Raw genomic sequence first — 15363 nt, forward strand, 5'->3', positions numbered from 1 at the left:
TTTTTTAATCTCCAGCCATCTCTTTGTATAGTGTCATCAGATGTGGGATCAGAATGTCCTGGTATGCCTTGTAAAAAGCTACCGTAAGCCCATCAGGGCCCAGAGCTTTCCCCGCTGCCATTTTTTGAAGGTCCTGACGAATCTCTCCTGGCTGCAGGGGTGCCATCAAATGTTCTCTATCCATGTTGGTTAGCCAGGGCAGAGCTATGTGAACTAGATATTCTGACATAAAGGCTGGGTCAGCAGACTCTCAGGAAGTGTACAACGCAGATTAGTACTCTTGGAATCTATTGGGTCCTTTAGCAGTCCGGCCCCCTTCATTCTGCATCTCCAGTATTATGTCATGTTCCCTGTTAGGGTGCGGAAGTCCCACCAGTGTCGCTCCTGGGCGATTCCCCTCTACATATGTATGAACCATGGCATACTTCCCCATATGCTGAACCTCTGCATGTGCTGTCTCTCTAAATTGCCTTAATTTTCCCTGTATAAGGCCCAGTAGCCAGCCCTCCCCATTGTCCAAGTATTCCCGCTCCAGACATGCTATTTCACTCTCCAGTCGCGTCAGGTACCCCTGCAAGGACTTCAGTATCCCAGCATGCTTTGCAATAGTCATGCCACAAATTTATACCTTAAAGGTTTCCACACAGTGCTAAATTTAGTGACTGAGCCTATATTGGTGCTAAAGAATTCTTGTATTGCTAGGGCAAGTTCCTGCTGGAAGACCGTGTCAAGGAGTGAATACGGTGGGAATCACCACATAAACAGTGCAACGCGGTTGCCTCGTATCTCTAGCGTAAGAAGCACTGATGCATGGTCTTTGTACGTCCTGGGCCGAGGACAATGTACATGAGTTCTGGGCATAGGGTTTCTGTCCAGAAGTCAGTAATCCATATGCATGTGCAAGTCATGTACTGTTGAGTAGTGAGTGTATCTGCCCTCCGCAAGAAAGTCATGTCTCCGGATGTCAACCAGACCAGCATCTGCCAATATAGAGAAGATTGCTCGAGTAGCGGCCGAGGGCCTCCTATGGGGGCCACCCGAGCAGTGTACCACTGGATCCAATACACATTTAAAATCCCCTGCCCATATTTGTGGGAGCCCCCCCCCACATTGCTAATTTTACAGACAGGCCCTGCTAAAACTGCGGATCATCATAATTAGGTCCATAAATTAGCACCAATATGAACATGAGGTCCTCATTAGTATAGTGAGCTATGATGTACCTTCCATTAGTGTCTTATGCTAGTTCCTGTTTGTGCTTCTGAGCCCTGTCCAGATGAATACCTCACACACATGTGAAGTAAAGCCCGCAGTCAGAAATTGACCTTGGAGCCTACGCATGGTTAGGACAGAGCTTCCCGGGGCCAGATGTGTTTCTTGTAAAATTGCAAGGTCTATGTTGTGGCATTTTAAATAGTAAATCACATTCTGCACCTTCCTGTTATGATTTAACCCCCTGACATTCCACATCAATAGCTTCAAAGCAGGTGGTCTGACTTTACCTGAAGGGTCTACCCCATGTCTAGCCATATTCCAGTCAATATGTCAGATGCTGTACTTGGTCCATATAAACAAGCTACCATTAACTGTGCAAAACTCGTACAGAAGCCACAGCTCTTCTCAACTGACATACTGCAACTCCCTCCCCCCACCCATGACAGGCTGTTCCCCAATTCACCTGTCTCTGCATTTAGAAACACACCCAATCCCACCCATCCTCTGTGCGAGGTGCACTCTTTAGGAACAGTGTGGAATACACATAAGAGTGGCTGTTACCAGTCAGCTCCCTACCATGCCTCCGTCTGGCCATAGTATTGCATATCAGTATACCCCTGCTATTCGCAAGGAGGAAAAACACTTCATGGTAGCCAGCTTCAACCTCAATCCAGCAATCCTGCCCCCCCCACCATCCGCATCTATAGCCAACAATGCATGGACAGCACCCTATCACCCAAACAGAGCAAATCTGCAATAGGTCTTTCACAGTGATCCAACATACCATTATACAAGCACAATAATGTTATGTTATGTTATAATGGTTTATATAGCGCCTAAACTGCCCAACGGCCTCGTAGCGCTTAACAGTCAATCACTAGTAGTCTTTCCATCTGACAGCGAGTAGCATTGGGAGGAGAGAAGGTTCACTGACCCACCCCCACCGTCAACAAGCTGTCAAACAATCCAGACTCCTGTGAGGAAACAAAAAATATCGATCACAGCTTACAAAGCATTCCTCTCTCCCATCAGGGAGTCAAGATGGGTGAGCCACTGTGGCTTTTCATGGCAGCCTTGTGTTTCAGAAAGTTGGGAAGTTGTTTATGATCCGTGAACGTTTTTGGCTGCCCGTCCACCATGATCCTTAGGGTGGCCGGGTAGAGCATGCAGTAGTCCAGGCCCAGTGCACTCAGTTGTTTTGTTGCCAGAAGAAAAAGTCAAGTCTTTGCCCTTCCTGCACCTGTTGTGTGAAGTCAAGATAGAGGGAGATATTTGATCCCTCTTTTCACAGTGTCTTGAGTTCCCTTGCTTTTCATAGTGCTGCATCCCTATAATTTTGTATTTTAGCTATGACTGGCCTGGGAGGTGCTCCTGGTGGGGGTCTGGGACAAATAATCAATGCAAATGCTCTACTATAATTATATCAGTGAAAGTATCTCGACCTAGGAGGGTGACAAGCAATTGCTCGATATAGTTCTCCATGTTGTTGATGGACGTCGTCTCAGCGATACCCACTACATGAAGGTTACTCCTTTGGAACCGAGCCTCAAAGTTTCCCACCTTGGCCTGAAGGGTAGTCAGCATTTTGCCCATCCCCGATTGCATAGCAGCTATGGAGGCACGTTCATCTTCTATATCCGAAACCCTGCACTCCATTGTGAGATGTTCGGCATGCTTATCGAGCCTCTCATTCATTCTATCCATCCTAAACGACAGTGCATCTATTTTGCAATCAATTGTAGCAAGGCTGTGCAGCATCGTCATAAGTATTTGTTTGAGGTCTGTTCTGCTTTGGAGTCCGGAGTCTTCAGGGTGCTTTTCGCATGCCTTTTGTGATTTATGCTGTTTGAAGTGGAGCTTAGTTTGAGTTTTATCTGCCTTACACATTTTGAAATTCCTATGCTCAGCTACTATCACCCGTTATTGGCACAGTGAATTCTGAAGTCCCATGTCCACATTGCCTGTCAACTGGGCAGGACCTTAACCTCAGTGGGCACTGATGCAGCAATATGGCGCCCAGTGTGAACTTATTGATGATGATCACCTGCCATACCATCTCAGTACACAACTACAGAAAAATAAATTCTTTGAGATTGCCAAGGAGAGCAAAGGGCAACTCACAAGGTCTAAGCTTCCAGCCCAGGTGTGCTCAGGTGCATGCCGCAGGGGCACTAGCTGTTTCACTCACTGTGCCACAGGGAGTGAACATCTTTCTGTGTGACACCTGTGCCAAAGAGGGGCTCCCCGAACAAATCAACCCAGACATACCTCCAAACAGGGGCCCGAGCCTTATCTAACTTCAATTCACCCCTCAGCTGTCTAACACTCCTGCAGAGTCAATGTGGTCGCTCCGGCTCGACTGGCTTGTGCTCGAGGTATGCGCTTCCACCACCACATCGCAGTGCTGCACTATACTTTCAGGTTCTCAGGAGCATGCCTACCCCGGGGCGACCCAGCAACTGTCCACACTTCTTTATTTTAATATTATCACTTATACTACAAGGTCAAGGCACACATTCAGGCAATAAACAGTGGACAATTCCAGAAGATAATGAATAATCCAGTAAACAAAAAGGCCTGGCCCAACTGGTCATGTGAAATACCCTTATAAATACTTATCACAGTAAAGATCACACTGATTTTTGATTGTTTTAGTTGTCATCAAAGTAAAAAAATGCCAAAACCTTTGAAGGATGCATGTATTTAGATGATCTTAAAATCAGGGAAAAACAATGGGTTGTGGTTGTATCCTGTTATATCACTGCTGAATTCAGGCCCAATAATGTACGCCACTATCTTACACAAAGAACTGAATAACACCCTAATCATGATGGGAGGAACGGAATAACATGGCTCCGTATGTACATGGAAAGATTCATTGCCATTTTCCTGATCTAACTATTGTCTTTGTCTCTGCAACCCCAACAAAATCTTCACTGATAGCTATTATGATTAACACAGAGAAAAGGTATGACTGCTTTAACTGGCTGTGACTCTGGAAAGTTTTAAAAATAATGAACTACTCTAATTAATTTATAATGATTTATCAGTCTCCTTCTCAAACTACAAGGTCCTAATTTTAATAAATGGAGACAATACCTCATTCTTTACTTTAAAATGGATTCAGCTCTAGAGGTGAAAGATCTGTGATATATTTAAAATCCTTGTACTTGCAAATGTGTAGATGTACTGAAAGAAACAGACTTGCTTTGTTGGGGATGGAACCAATTATAGGGCCTCATTATGAGTTTGGAGGTCTGACGGTAAGCTTGCCGCGGTGGCGGCCGCAAAAGACCACCATGTTGTCAGTCATACAGACTGCCATTTTACAAGGTACACAGACAGGACCAGTGAAAACCTGCTAAAATCTAGACACTGCCAGGACTGTGGAGGCCGCGAAAAAGGCAGTTCCGCCTCCTGCACTGCCATTCCATCAAAAATCCTCCGAACCAATTACAACCCACAAATTACAATAGCAGTTCTCCCATGGGGGACACCCAATGGCAGTGCAAACCGCGGCGGTCCACGGTATACATATAGTACACTACACCACATTGGATAGTTTGAATTCCACACAACTGACACACATCCACACACCCTACACCCCTAAAAACTGCATTATAAAATACACTGTTCATACACCACAATCTTTGCAACCAAAACGTCACACACAGAAGACAGGGAACCATTTAAAAATACAGAACCATGGATTAGGCACCCCTCACCACTCCAAATACCACTCATCCCACACCTGCACATCATAAATGTAATGCAATATTTCCTTAATGCATCATCGACCACCTGTCACCCACTCACAACACAGCACCCACACCACATCACCTGATTTTTTTACCTTTTTTATGTCGTCCAACACATCCCCACAAAAACATCCCTGCTTCACAGATGGTGAATTGAGGGTCATAGTGGACTAAATCATCAGAATAGAGCCACACCTTTTTAGAGCCCAAATCCAACAAACCTCAATCGCCATGAAAATGGAGATGTGACAAAAAAAGTCAACAGGGTGAATGCAGTAGGCAGGTATCCAATAACAAGGGAGGACCTCAGAGTGAGAAAGTAGCCTCTTTCTAGCATGGTTACCCCCATTGTTGGCCTATTTGCCAGTGTTCTTACTGTCTCACCGGGAACCTGCTAGTCAGGACCCCATTGCTCATAGTTTGTGGCCTACATGTCAGTATGTTTAACTATTTTGTCAGAATGCTTGACTGTGTCACTGGAGTCCAGATAACCAGAACTCCAGTACTTATGCTTTTTCTGATTCCAAATTTGTACTTACATACTGGTAACCCAGCATTCCACTCCAAATTGGCATACTGGACACCCCTTATAAGTCCCTAGTATATGGTACCTAGGAATCCAGGGCATTGGGGTTCCAGGAGATCCTTATGGGATGCAGCATTTCTTTTTCCACATAAGGAGCTCATACAAACACTTCTTCAGGATTGCCATTGCAGCCTGAGTGAAATAGTGCAAGCACTATTTCACTGTCATTTTCACTGCACCAGGTAACTTATAAGTCACCTAAATGTCTAACCTTCAGTTCCTGAAGGCTAGGTGCAATGATACTATGTGTGAGGACACCCCTGCACTAGCAGAGGTGCCCCCACGTTGGCCAGGACCAATTTCACAGACATTGTGAGGCATATTTATACTCAGTTCGCACCGAATTTGCGTCGTTTTTTTTCGACGCAAATTCAACGCAAAACTAACTCCATATTTATACTTTGGCGTTAGACGCATCTAGCGGCAAAGTTCATGGAGTTAGCGTCATTTTTTGGCGTGAACACCTTCCTTGCGTTAATGAGATGCAAGGTAGGCGTTCCCGTCTTAAAAAATGACTCCCAGGCATGTGCGTGGTATTTATACTCCCGGGCAAAAATGACGCCCGGGAGTGGGCGGGGCAAAAAAACACGCATTTGCGCCTCTATTTAACGCCTGGGTCAGAGCAGGCGTTAAGGGACCTGTGGGCTCAGAATGAGCCCAGAGGTGCCCTCCCCTGCCCCCAGGGACACCCCCTGCCACCCTTGCCCACCCCAGGAGGACACCCAAGGATGGAGGGACCCATCCCAGGGAAGAAAAGGTACGTTGTGGTAAGTATTTATTTGAATTTTTTTTTTAGGCATAGGGGGGCCTGATTTTTGCCCCCCTACATGCCACTATGCCCAATGACCATGCCCAGGGGACATAAGTCCCCTGGGCATGGCCATTGGGCAAGGGGGCATGACTCCTGTCTTTGCTAAGACAGGAGTCATGTTAATGGCGTCTGGGCGCCAAAAAAAAATGGCGCAAATCGGGTTAAGACGATTTTTTTGCCTCAGCCTGACTTGCCCCATTTTTGGACACCCAAACGCCATTTTTCCCTACGCCGGCGCTGCCTGGTGTACGTCGTTTTTTTTCACGCACACCAGACAGCGCCGGTCGGCTAACGCCGGCTAACGCCATTCAATAAATACGGCGCCCGCATGGCGCTTCAGAATGGTGTTAGCCGGCGCTAATTTTTTTGGCGCAAAACTGCGTTAGCGCAGTTTTGCATCAAAAAGTATAAATATGGCCCTGTGAGTGTGGGGACGCCATTATAAGTGTGCATTACATTTAGGTCAATACAAATCTGTAGCTTTACAATGGTAACCCCAGATATGGCCATCTAAGGTGTCTATGATTGAGAAATTGTACCCCCAATCTGATTCTGGTATTGGGGGGGCAATTCCATGCACCCTGGGGGCTCCACCATGGACCTCCAGTACTGCAATACCAGTCTTCTGAGATTCTTACTGAAGCCTAAGCTGCTGCCACCTAACAGACAGGCTTCTGCCCTCCTGGGACTTTAGCAGCTCAATCCCAGGAAAGCAGAACAATGCATTTTCCTTTAGGAGAGGGGTGTTGCAACCCCTCCCTTTGGAAATAGGTGTAACAGACATGGGAGGGGTTTGCTCCCAGAGCATCTGAAAGTGCTTTGAAGGGCACAAATGGTGACCTCCTTGCATAATCCAGTCTACACCAGTTCAGGGGCCCCCAGTCCCTGCTCTGGCACAAAACTGGACAAAGGAAAGGGGAGTGACCACTCCCATGTCCATCACCACCACAGGGGTGGTGCCTAGAGCTCCCCCAGACTGTCCCTGGGTTCTGCCATCATGTTTTCAGGATGGTCAGGGAGCTCTGGAAGGATCTGAGTGGCCACTGCCGGCAGTTGACGTAAGAGACCCCTCCTAATATGTGCTTATCTGGTTAGGTGACCAATCCCCCTCTCAGGGCTATTTAAGGTCTGTCCTCTGGGTGTTTCCTCAGATTCGGTTTTGCAAGACTCCAGCAGGAATCCTCTGCAACCTATGCTTCACCTTCTACCATTGGATCAACTGCAGAACTGCCCCTAGAACTCTTCAACTGCAACAAAGTTCCAAGAAGGCTACTGCAACTCTGTAACTTCAGCTCCTGCCAGCATCTGCAAGAGTTTCCAGGTCGTGCATGTCCTGAGGACTGTCTGTCTTCATCCTGCACCAAAAAGACTGAAGGAATCTCCTGTGGAGTGACAGAGTCACTTCCCTGCTTCAGCAGGCACCTCTCTGCAGTGAAGACCGGCACTCTGGGTCCCCTCTCCTGGCAACGAGCGTGGATCCTGGAACACAGGTGGTGGACTGAAGTAACCCAGACTGTCCAAAGGTCCAACTGTCCAAATTTAGTGGAGGTAAGAGCTTGCTTCCCTGAGCCAGACAGTACCCCTGTGCCTCACATGCTTTGATGCTCCTATGGCTTCTGTGCACTTCTCTAAGGAATCCTTTGTATGCAGCGTATCTCAGGTCCCCAGCACTTTATCCTGCAATGCTCAGCTCCCTGAGTTGTTCTCCAGCGGCATGTGATCCCTTTGTGTAGTATTGCAATGGCCATGATTTGCAACGCCTTTGTCCCCATGTCCTGGGACTCCTGTCAGTGCTGCCTGGTCTTCTGAGGGCTCTCCAAATTGCTGAGAGCCCCCTCTGTCTCCTCAGTCTGAGTTGAAATCCCCAGGTCCCTCCTAGGCCCAAGTAGCACTGATTCCTGCAAAACATGTCTTTTGCATGAGCCAAGGCTTGTTGGCAGAATCCAATGATGAAAACCAGCCTACATTATTCTCCTCTATGTGGGACATATTTTGCACCAAGCAGGAACTGCAACTGTCTTCTTTGGTGCATCTCTGACTTTTTCTTCTAACCGGAGAATCCACTTTTGCACCTTCATCCAGGTTAGCAGGGGCTCCTGTTCCTCCTGGACTCTTCAGCTGTTCTTGGACTCGGTCTCCTCTCTTCGCAGTTCTTCAGGTCCAGGAATCTGGTGTCTTGCAGTCTTACTTGGTTTTTGCATTATTAATTATCACAACTTCTAGTGTGTTTTGCGGAAACTTGCTGTACTTTACTCTTGCTTTCCTGGGCTCTGGGTTGAGGTACTTTACTTACCTTTGGTGTTTTCTTACACTCCCAGCACCCCTCTACACACTACTCTTGCCTATGTGGGAAACCAACTTTCGCATTACACTATTTTAGTATATGGTTTGTGTTGCCCCTAAGCCCATTATAGCCTATGGTGATTTTCACTATTTTCACTATTTTATGACTGTTTACTTACCTGATTATGGTTACTAGTGTATACTTTGTGCATAACACTTTCCTCCTAAGGTAGTATAGCCTCTAAGATACTTTTGGGCCTTGTGTCACTAAAATAAAGTAACTTTATTTTTGTTAACAATGAGTATTGTCTTTGTTGTGTGTGAGTAGTGTGTGACTACAGCGGTATTGCAAGAGCTTTGCATGTCTCCTAGTTCAGCTTCGACTGCTCTGCCTACAGCTACCTCTAGACAGCCTGGCTTCTAGACACTGACCTCATTTCACTAATAAGGGATAACTGGACCTGGTATAAGGTAAAAGTACCTGTGCTACCCATTACAAACCAGGTCAGCCTCCTACACTGTTGCGCTCCACCATCTCAAAAGGCCTTGTCCACTTATTTTTTTGAGAGCGCAAGGCTCCACTGGGGCAATCACCTACCTTTTTTGTCCAGGATGAAACTCAACCAGAGTGGTATTCTGGTCAGACCACCATTTCACATCTTCCTGGCTTGCTTCTAGGTTCTGTTGAGCGAGCTTCATGAAGCAGGCAGTCTGGTTCCTAAAAGCCAGCATTTGACTGAATAAATCCTGAGGGGCTTACTGGAGGCCTTCTCCAAGCCTTCCCTAACCAGACTCAAAGGTCCTCTCACAGGGTGGCCATGCAACAACTCAAAAGGGCTAAATCCAAGACCCTTTTCTGGCACCTCCCTGTAGGCGAACAGAAGGTATGGAAAGAGGACGTGCCACTTATGTCTCAAGGGCTCTGACAGGCCCCTGATCATGCCCTTCAAGGTGTGGTTCAATGTCTCAACCAGACCGTTTCCTTGGGGATGGTAAGGAGAGGTAAACTTGTAGGTTGCCCCACACTCCTTCTATAGAAACTTCATATATGTGGATATGACGCTGGTACCCTTATTACATACCACCTTTTTGGGGAGCCCCATGCAGGTGGGGCTCCCCATCAATGCATGTCTGACCACATGGGCAGTGATTGATCTCAAAGAAATGGCTTCTGGGTACCTGGTGACATGGTCCACTAAGAACAGGATAAACCTGTTGCCAATGACTGTCTTGGGATCCAGAGGCCCCACAATGTCATTACCAACCCTTTCAAAGGGGGTGCTGACAATAGGAAAAGGTTGGAGAGGAGCTTTACATTTCCCTCCACTCTTGCCACTTGACTTACAAGTTTGGCAAGAATTTTGGCACGTGGACATCTGAGTGCTTTCGCATCTGGGGCCAGTGAAAGTGGATAACAAGCCTATCAAAGGTCTTGTCCTGCCCAAAATTTACAGCTAAAGGAACATCATAAGCCAAACCCATTCGGAAGACTCAGAAGCACTAGGGTACCACCAGCACATGGGCTGTGCCAGGCTCAGCAACTTCAGTCTCGCTATATGGGAGGCCATGCTCCCAATAAATCAAGAGTGAACCAGACTCCTTGCCAGATGCCTGGTGTGCAGCCTGCTGCCACCAACCCATCAGAGCAGGACATGTTTTCTGTGCCTCACAAAAAGCTTCCCTGGTTGGTCCCCCTTCCTGCTGCCACTGAGTCAGCTCTGGGACCTCCCCTAGTTCAGCCACCTGTTCTCCTGTAGGCTCCGTGGCAATCCCCACAGGTTCAGCCTCCTCCTGGACCATGGAAACTTCTGGAGCAGGTTTCCCGTGCCCCTTGCCCTTCCTCCTTCTGGCAGATACCTGAGATACACTTTCAGGCTCCAGCATCTCCTAATCACCCAGACGGGCTGCCAGTGACCGGATAGACACACACACCTACCCAGGCAAACCCAACATTTCAAAGTGAGACCTCAGTTGCGCCTCCTTCCAAGAGGAATCCTCCAGGTCATTGCCAAGCAGACAATCTACAGGCATGGTTGGACTCACAGTTACCCTCAAGGAACCTGAGACCGGCCTCCTCTCAAAGGGATCCTGCACTACTTTGCACCAGCGCTCTGAGTTGTCTACTACAACTACTTGTCTAAGTGCAAGAGGAACTACCTGCTCCTCAGACACCAGGTGACTTCTCACAGAAGTCACACTGACTACTGTGTCTCTCAGAGCCTCCGCCCTGTGTCCATTGATGGCCACCCATTGCCTGTACTTTTAGTGTTCTCAGTCACAAGGGTCCTCTGGACCATCTCACTGTCCCCCAGTGAGACAAGGGTCATCTCAGCTGGCTCCCACCCAACTGGAACCAACTCCTCCCCAAGAGCAAAACTGGACAAACGTATGACTGAGCACCAGTAGGTCCCTGTGTCACCATGGGACATTTGGGATCTCCCCTCATGTGATCTACCTGATCATATGCATAGCAGGGTTCCCTGTAGAGACCCATAGTATTTTTCAACTGGGGGCTGGGACTCTTTACCCTATGAACTTGGTTGGGGCCCTTTAGAGAACTCCCCCATTTACCCTTACCCCCCATTTCTTTTGATGGGGGACCCTACCCACCCTTGGCGAAGTCTTCCCCATTCCTCTTCTGGACCCTGGTGCTCTCCCACCTGTCCGCTAACTGAGCACGTTTTCTGAGGTCAGTCAGCTTGCTGTCAATTATGTGCTGGTGCAGCTCTTGAAAACAAGGACTGTACAAGTGTTCCCAAGCAATTAAGTTGTAAAACCCCTCATAAGTTGTTACCTAACTGCCCTTCAGCCAACAATCCAGTGACCTGCAAAAAGAGTCAACACATTCTAACCAGGTTTGGGATTCCTTCTTTTTGTAGGACCTAAACTTGACCTTGTACTGCTCAGGAGTAAGACCTCATCTTGTGAGTAGGCCATCCTTCATGATAGAGTAGGTGAATCCCTGAGGATCCCCTAAGGATGTCAAAGGGTCCCTACTCTGTGCCTTAAAGTGCTTCCACATACCCCACCCCATGTGCTCCAGGGACCATGTTCATATGGAGAGAAGACTCATACCCCTTGAACCACAGATATATGTCATCCTCCCTCTTGTAATCCTTCACTAGATCTTTAGGAATATGCACCCTCCTCTCAGGCTGCACTGAGGTATTGCTGCTGGCATCTCTACTAGACTGGGTTCCTCTGATCCAGCTCCCTTAAGCTGAGCTCATGTGCCAATAGCATCTTTTTCTCGTCAGTGGCTAACCTCCTATCTTTCATCCCCCTCTCTATCTTAAGCTTCTATAACTCAAACAGATGCACCCTCTCTGCTTGTCTGTCCTGCAACTCCTCAGGAGTCAGACCCTTGGATGACACACTGCTACCTGCCCTGGAGACCCTCCTTCCAGGCAAAACAGGGACATTCACTATACTACCTGGATTACTGTGCACCTCCTCCCCCTCATCTTCCTCCTCTGTGTGCATCCCCACCTCCTTGGTTGCCATCCAGGCCCTCAATGCGTTTTGCACCTCCTCCTTCCTGGCAGAGCTCCTGATTGGACAGGCAAGATCCTTACAACACTGCTTCAGTTAAGCCACTGTATACTCCTGCAGTTTCTCCAACTCAAACATAGCTTTTGTAGCCACAGCTGATGCAACCCCAGACTGAGATGTGATGGTAAGTTTCACCCAAAACTGCGAACTTCTAAAAGGAACAGAAAGTTCCCAGGATAAGTTCAAAGAATCACACAAAATATGGAAGCAGGGAAAGTCCAAAAAGAGAAAAGGCCAAAACAAGTAATATGTGGTTACGTACTGGTCTGCACTGAAAACAGTAATGTACACTTAATCACTGTATGTCAAGTACAAATATAAGTTCAATACTCACCACTGATCACCAGTGTTGGAAATGGGGTCTCTGGTTGGCAGTCAGTTTGCACTATGTCCAAGCAGGGACCCTCACTCTAATCAGGGCAATTGAGATACACACTTAGATAACCCCTGCTCACCCCCTTGGTGGCTTGGCACAAGCAGTCAGGCTTATCTCAAAGGCAATTTGTAAAGTATTTGTACCAAAACAAGCAGTAATACAGTGAAAAAACTACAAAATGGATACCACACCAGTATAGAAAAATAGGTGATATTTATCTAAATCAAATAAGACAAAAACGATAAAAATCCAACATACACAAGTCAAGTTATGAATTTTTAAAGTAAAAAGAGTCTTACTCCATAGAAAACAATGGAAACGCTGTTGGTATACAAAGTACCTGGTTTGTATCAAAAATAAAGCTTCACAGGTGAGCATGTATCAGAAAAGTTAAGCCCTCTGGACTCACAAATGTTTCGATTCCTCACTCGCTAGTGAGGCCGAGCATAGTTTCTTCTCCGGTTGGGCAGGCGATGCGTCATTTTTCTCTCCTGCAAGAGAGTGATGTGTCGATTTTCGGACGGGGCACCTTGGATCCGTGCAGGCTCACATTGATTTTGACGCCCATGAGGATGAGTGTGAAATCCGGCCGCATGGTGATAGCAAACTGTGCTGCGTGTGTGGTTTCCATCGTTTTCAGCAGCCGGAAGCGCAGATGCAGGTGATGCATTGATATGTTCCCCGCATGACTTCTTGTGTGTGGATTTCAGTGGTTGTTCTACCAGATTCACCTTTCAAGGGCTTGGAGACTGGATAGGGTACCACTTGGCAGGGCAGGAGTCTCAGTAGGGAGTCTGGGTGCTGTCAGAGGAAGTTTTTGATGGCCCTGAAACTTCAAAACAGGAGGCAAGCTCAGTCCAAGCCCTTGGAGACACTTCCCAAGCAGGAATATACCACAAAGTCCCATCTGTGTCCTCTTTCAGGCAGAAGTAGAAACTGCAGGTCAAGCTAGCAAAGCACAGTCACAGGCAAAGGGGCAGTACTCTTCCACCAGCTCTTCAGCTCTTCTCCTTGACAGAGCTTCCTCTTTTTTCTAGAAGTAATCTTAAAATCTGGGGTTTTGGGTCTACTACTTATACCCCTTTCTCCCTTTGAATTAAGCAAACTTCGAAGGAAAATATCTGTTGTTCACAAGATCCTGCCTTGCCCAGGCCTGGCTCCAGACTCACACCAGGTGTTGGATACTGCATTGTGGGAGAGCAGGCACACCCCATTCAGGAGTAAGTGACCACTCCTCCCTCCACTCTAGCCCAGATGGCCCATCAGGATATGCATGCTACACCCTAGCTCCCTCTGTGTCACTGTCTAGAGGAGATTCACAAACAGCCCAACTGTCAGTCTGACCAAACAGGGAATACACAAGCAGGCAGAGTCACAGAATAGTTTAAGCAAGAAAATGTCCACTTTCTAAAAGTGGCATTTACAAACTGACAATTTAAAAAACAATTTTACCAAAAGATGTATTTTTAAATTGTGAGTTCAGAGACCACAAACTCCATATCTCTATCTGCTCCCAAAGGGAAACTGCACTTTAAGGTTAGTTAAAAGCAGCCCTCATGTTAACCAATGCGAGAGATAGTTCTTGCAACAGTAAAAAATGAATTTGGCAGTATTTCACTGTCAGGACAGGTGAAACACATCAGTACATGTCCCACCTTTAACATACACCGCACCCTGAACGTTGGGCTACTTAGGGCCGACCTTAGGGGTGCCTTACATGTATACAAATGGAAGATTGGGGCCTGTCTAGTAGGTACATTTGCCAGGTCGAAGCAGCAGTCTAAAACTGCACACATAGACACTGCAGTGGTGGGTCTGAGCCATGTTTACAGGGCTACTCGTGTGGGTGGCACAACCAGTGCTGCAAGCCCAACAGTAGCATTTGATTTACAGGCCCTGGGTACCTCTAGTGCACTTTATTAGGGACTTACTACTAAATCATATATGCCAGTCATGGAAAAGCCAATTACATATACAATTTACACAGTATGCACTTGCACTTTAGCACTGTTCAGCATTGTTAAAGTGCCCAGAGTACCAAAAACAGCAAAAACAAAGTCTAGCACACAGTCAAAACATGGGAAAGACAGGGTAGACCACACCAATGATGCCAGGTCTAACAGCTGCACAATATAATGCTTCTGCATAGGTGTAAATAACAAGAACCCCACAGACTGCTGACGTTAGGGATATGTTAGTGTTTGACTGTCCAAATAGAAAAACAGATTACGTCAATGTTTCATAAGCTAAAGCCTAGCACATTTCCCTACCATACCTCCCAATTAACCATACCCATATTACTGACAGAGGTCGGTATCTGTAGGCATGCTACTCATCTATGTCTTTCTTGACACTCATGCACAGTGGCCTGCAAAGAGGAAACACAGTGACAGCTACATAAAAGTTAAATAGTATGATAATTAAGCCAATAAGAAGGTTATGGTGCTGGAGTACAAAGGATGATGTGTCAGAGACACAAGGCCACACATTTGAACAGAACACTACCATCCCACTGTCCTGACAGTCTGGGGATGGTACTCAGATACCATCAATATGATGCCATATAGTACCTGGGTCTATCCATGTTCACTTCACATGTCAGACTTGCAAATCCCACCAGCCTGTAACACTATTCAGATTTGAGTACATGAGGAAATATGCAAAGTGAAAATGTAATACAAAAGGTATAGACAAGAAGTGGTAATGAAGACCTATAAAGACATGTTCCAGATACAATTGTCACACTGACTGTGCAGTGTCACAAACAATAGCAAATTAGATC

Source organism: Pleurodeles waltl, chromosome 11 (assembly GCF_031143425.1).
Source record: "Pleurodeles waltl isolate 20211129_DDA chromosome 11, aPleWal1.hap1.20221129, whole genome shotgun sequence".
NCBI classification, from domain to species: Eukaryota; Metazoa; Chordata; class Amphibia; order Caudata; family Salamandridae; genus Pleurodeles; species Pleurodeles waltl.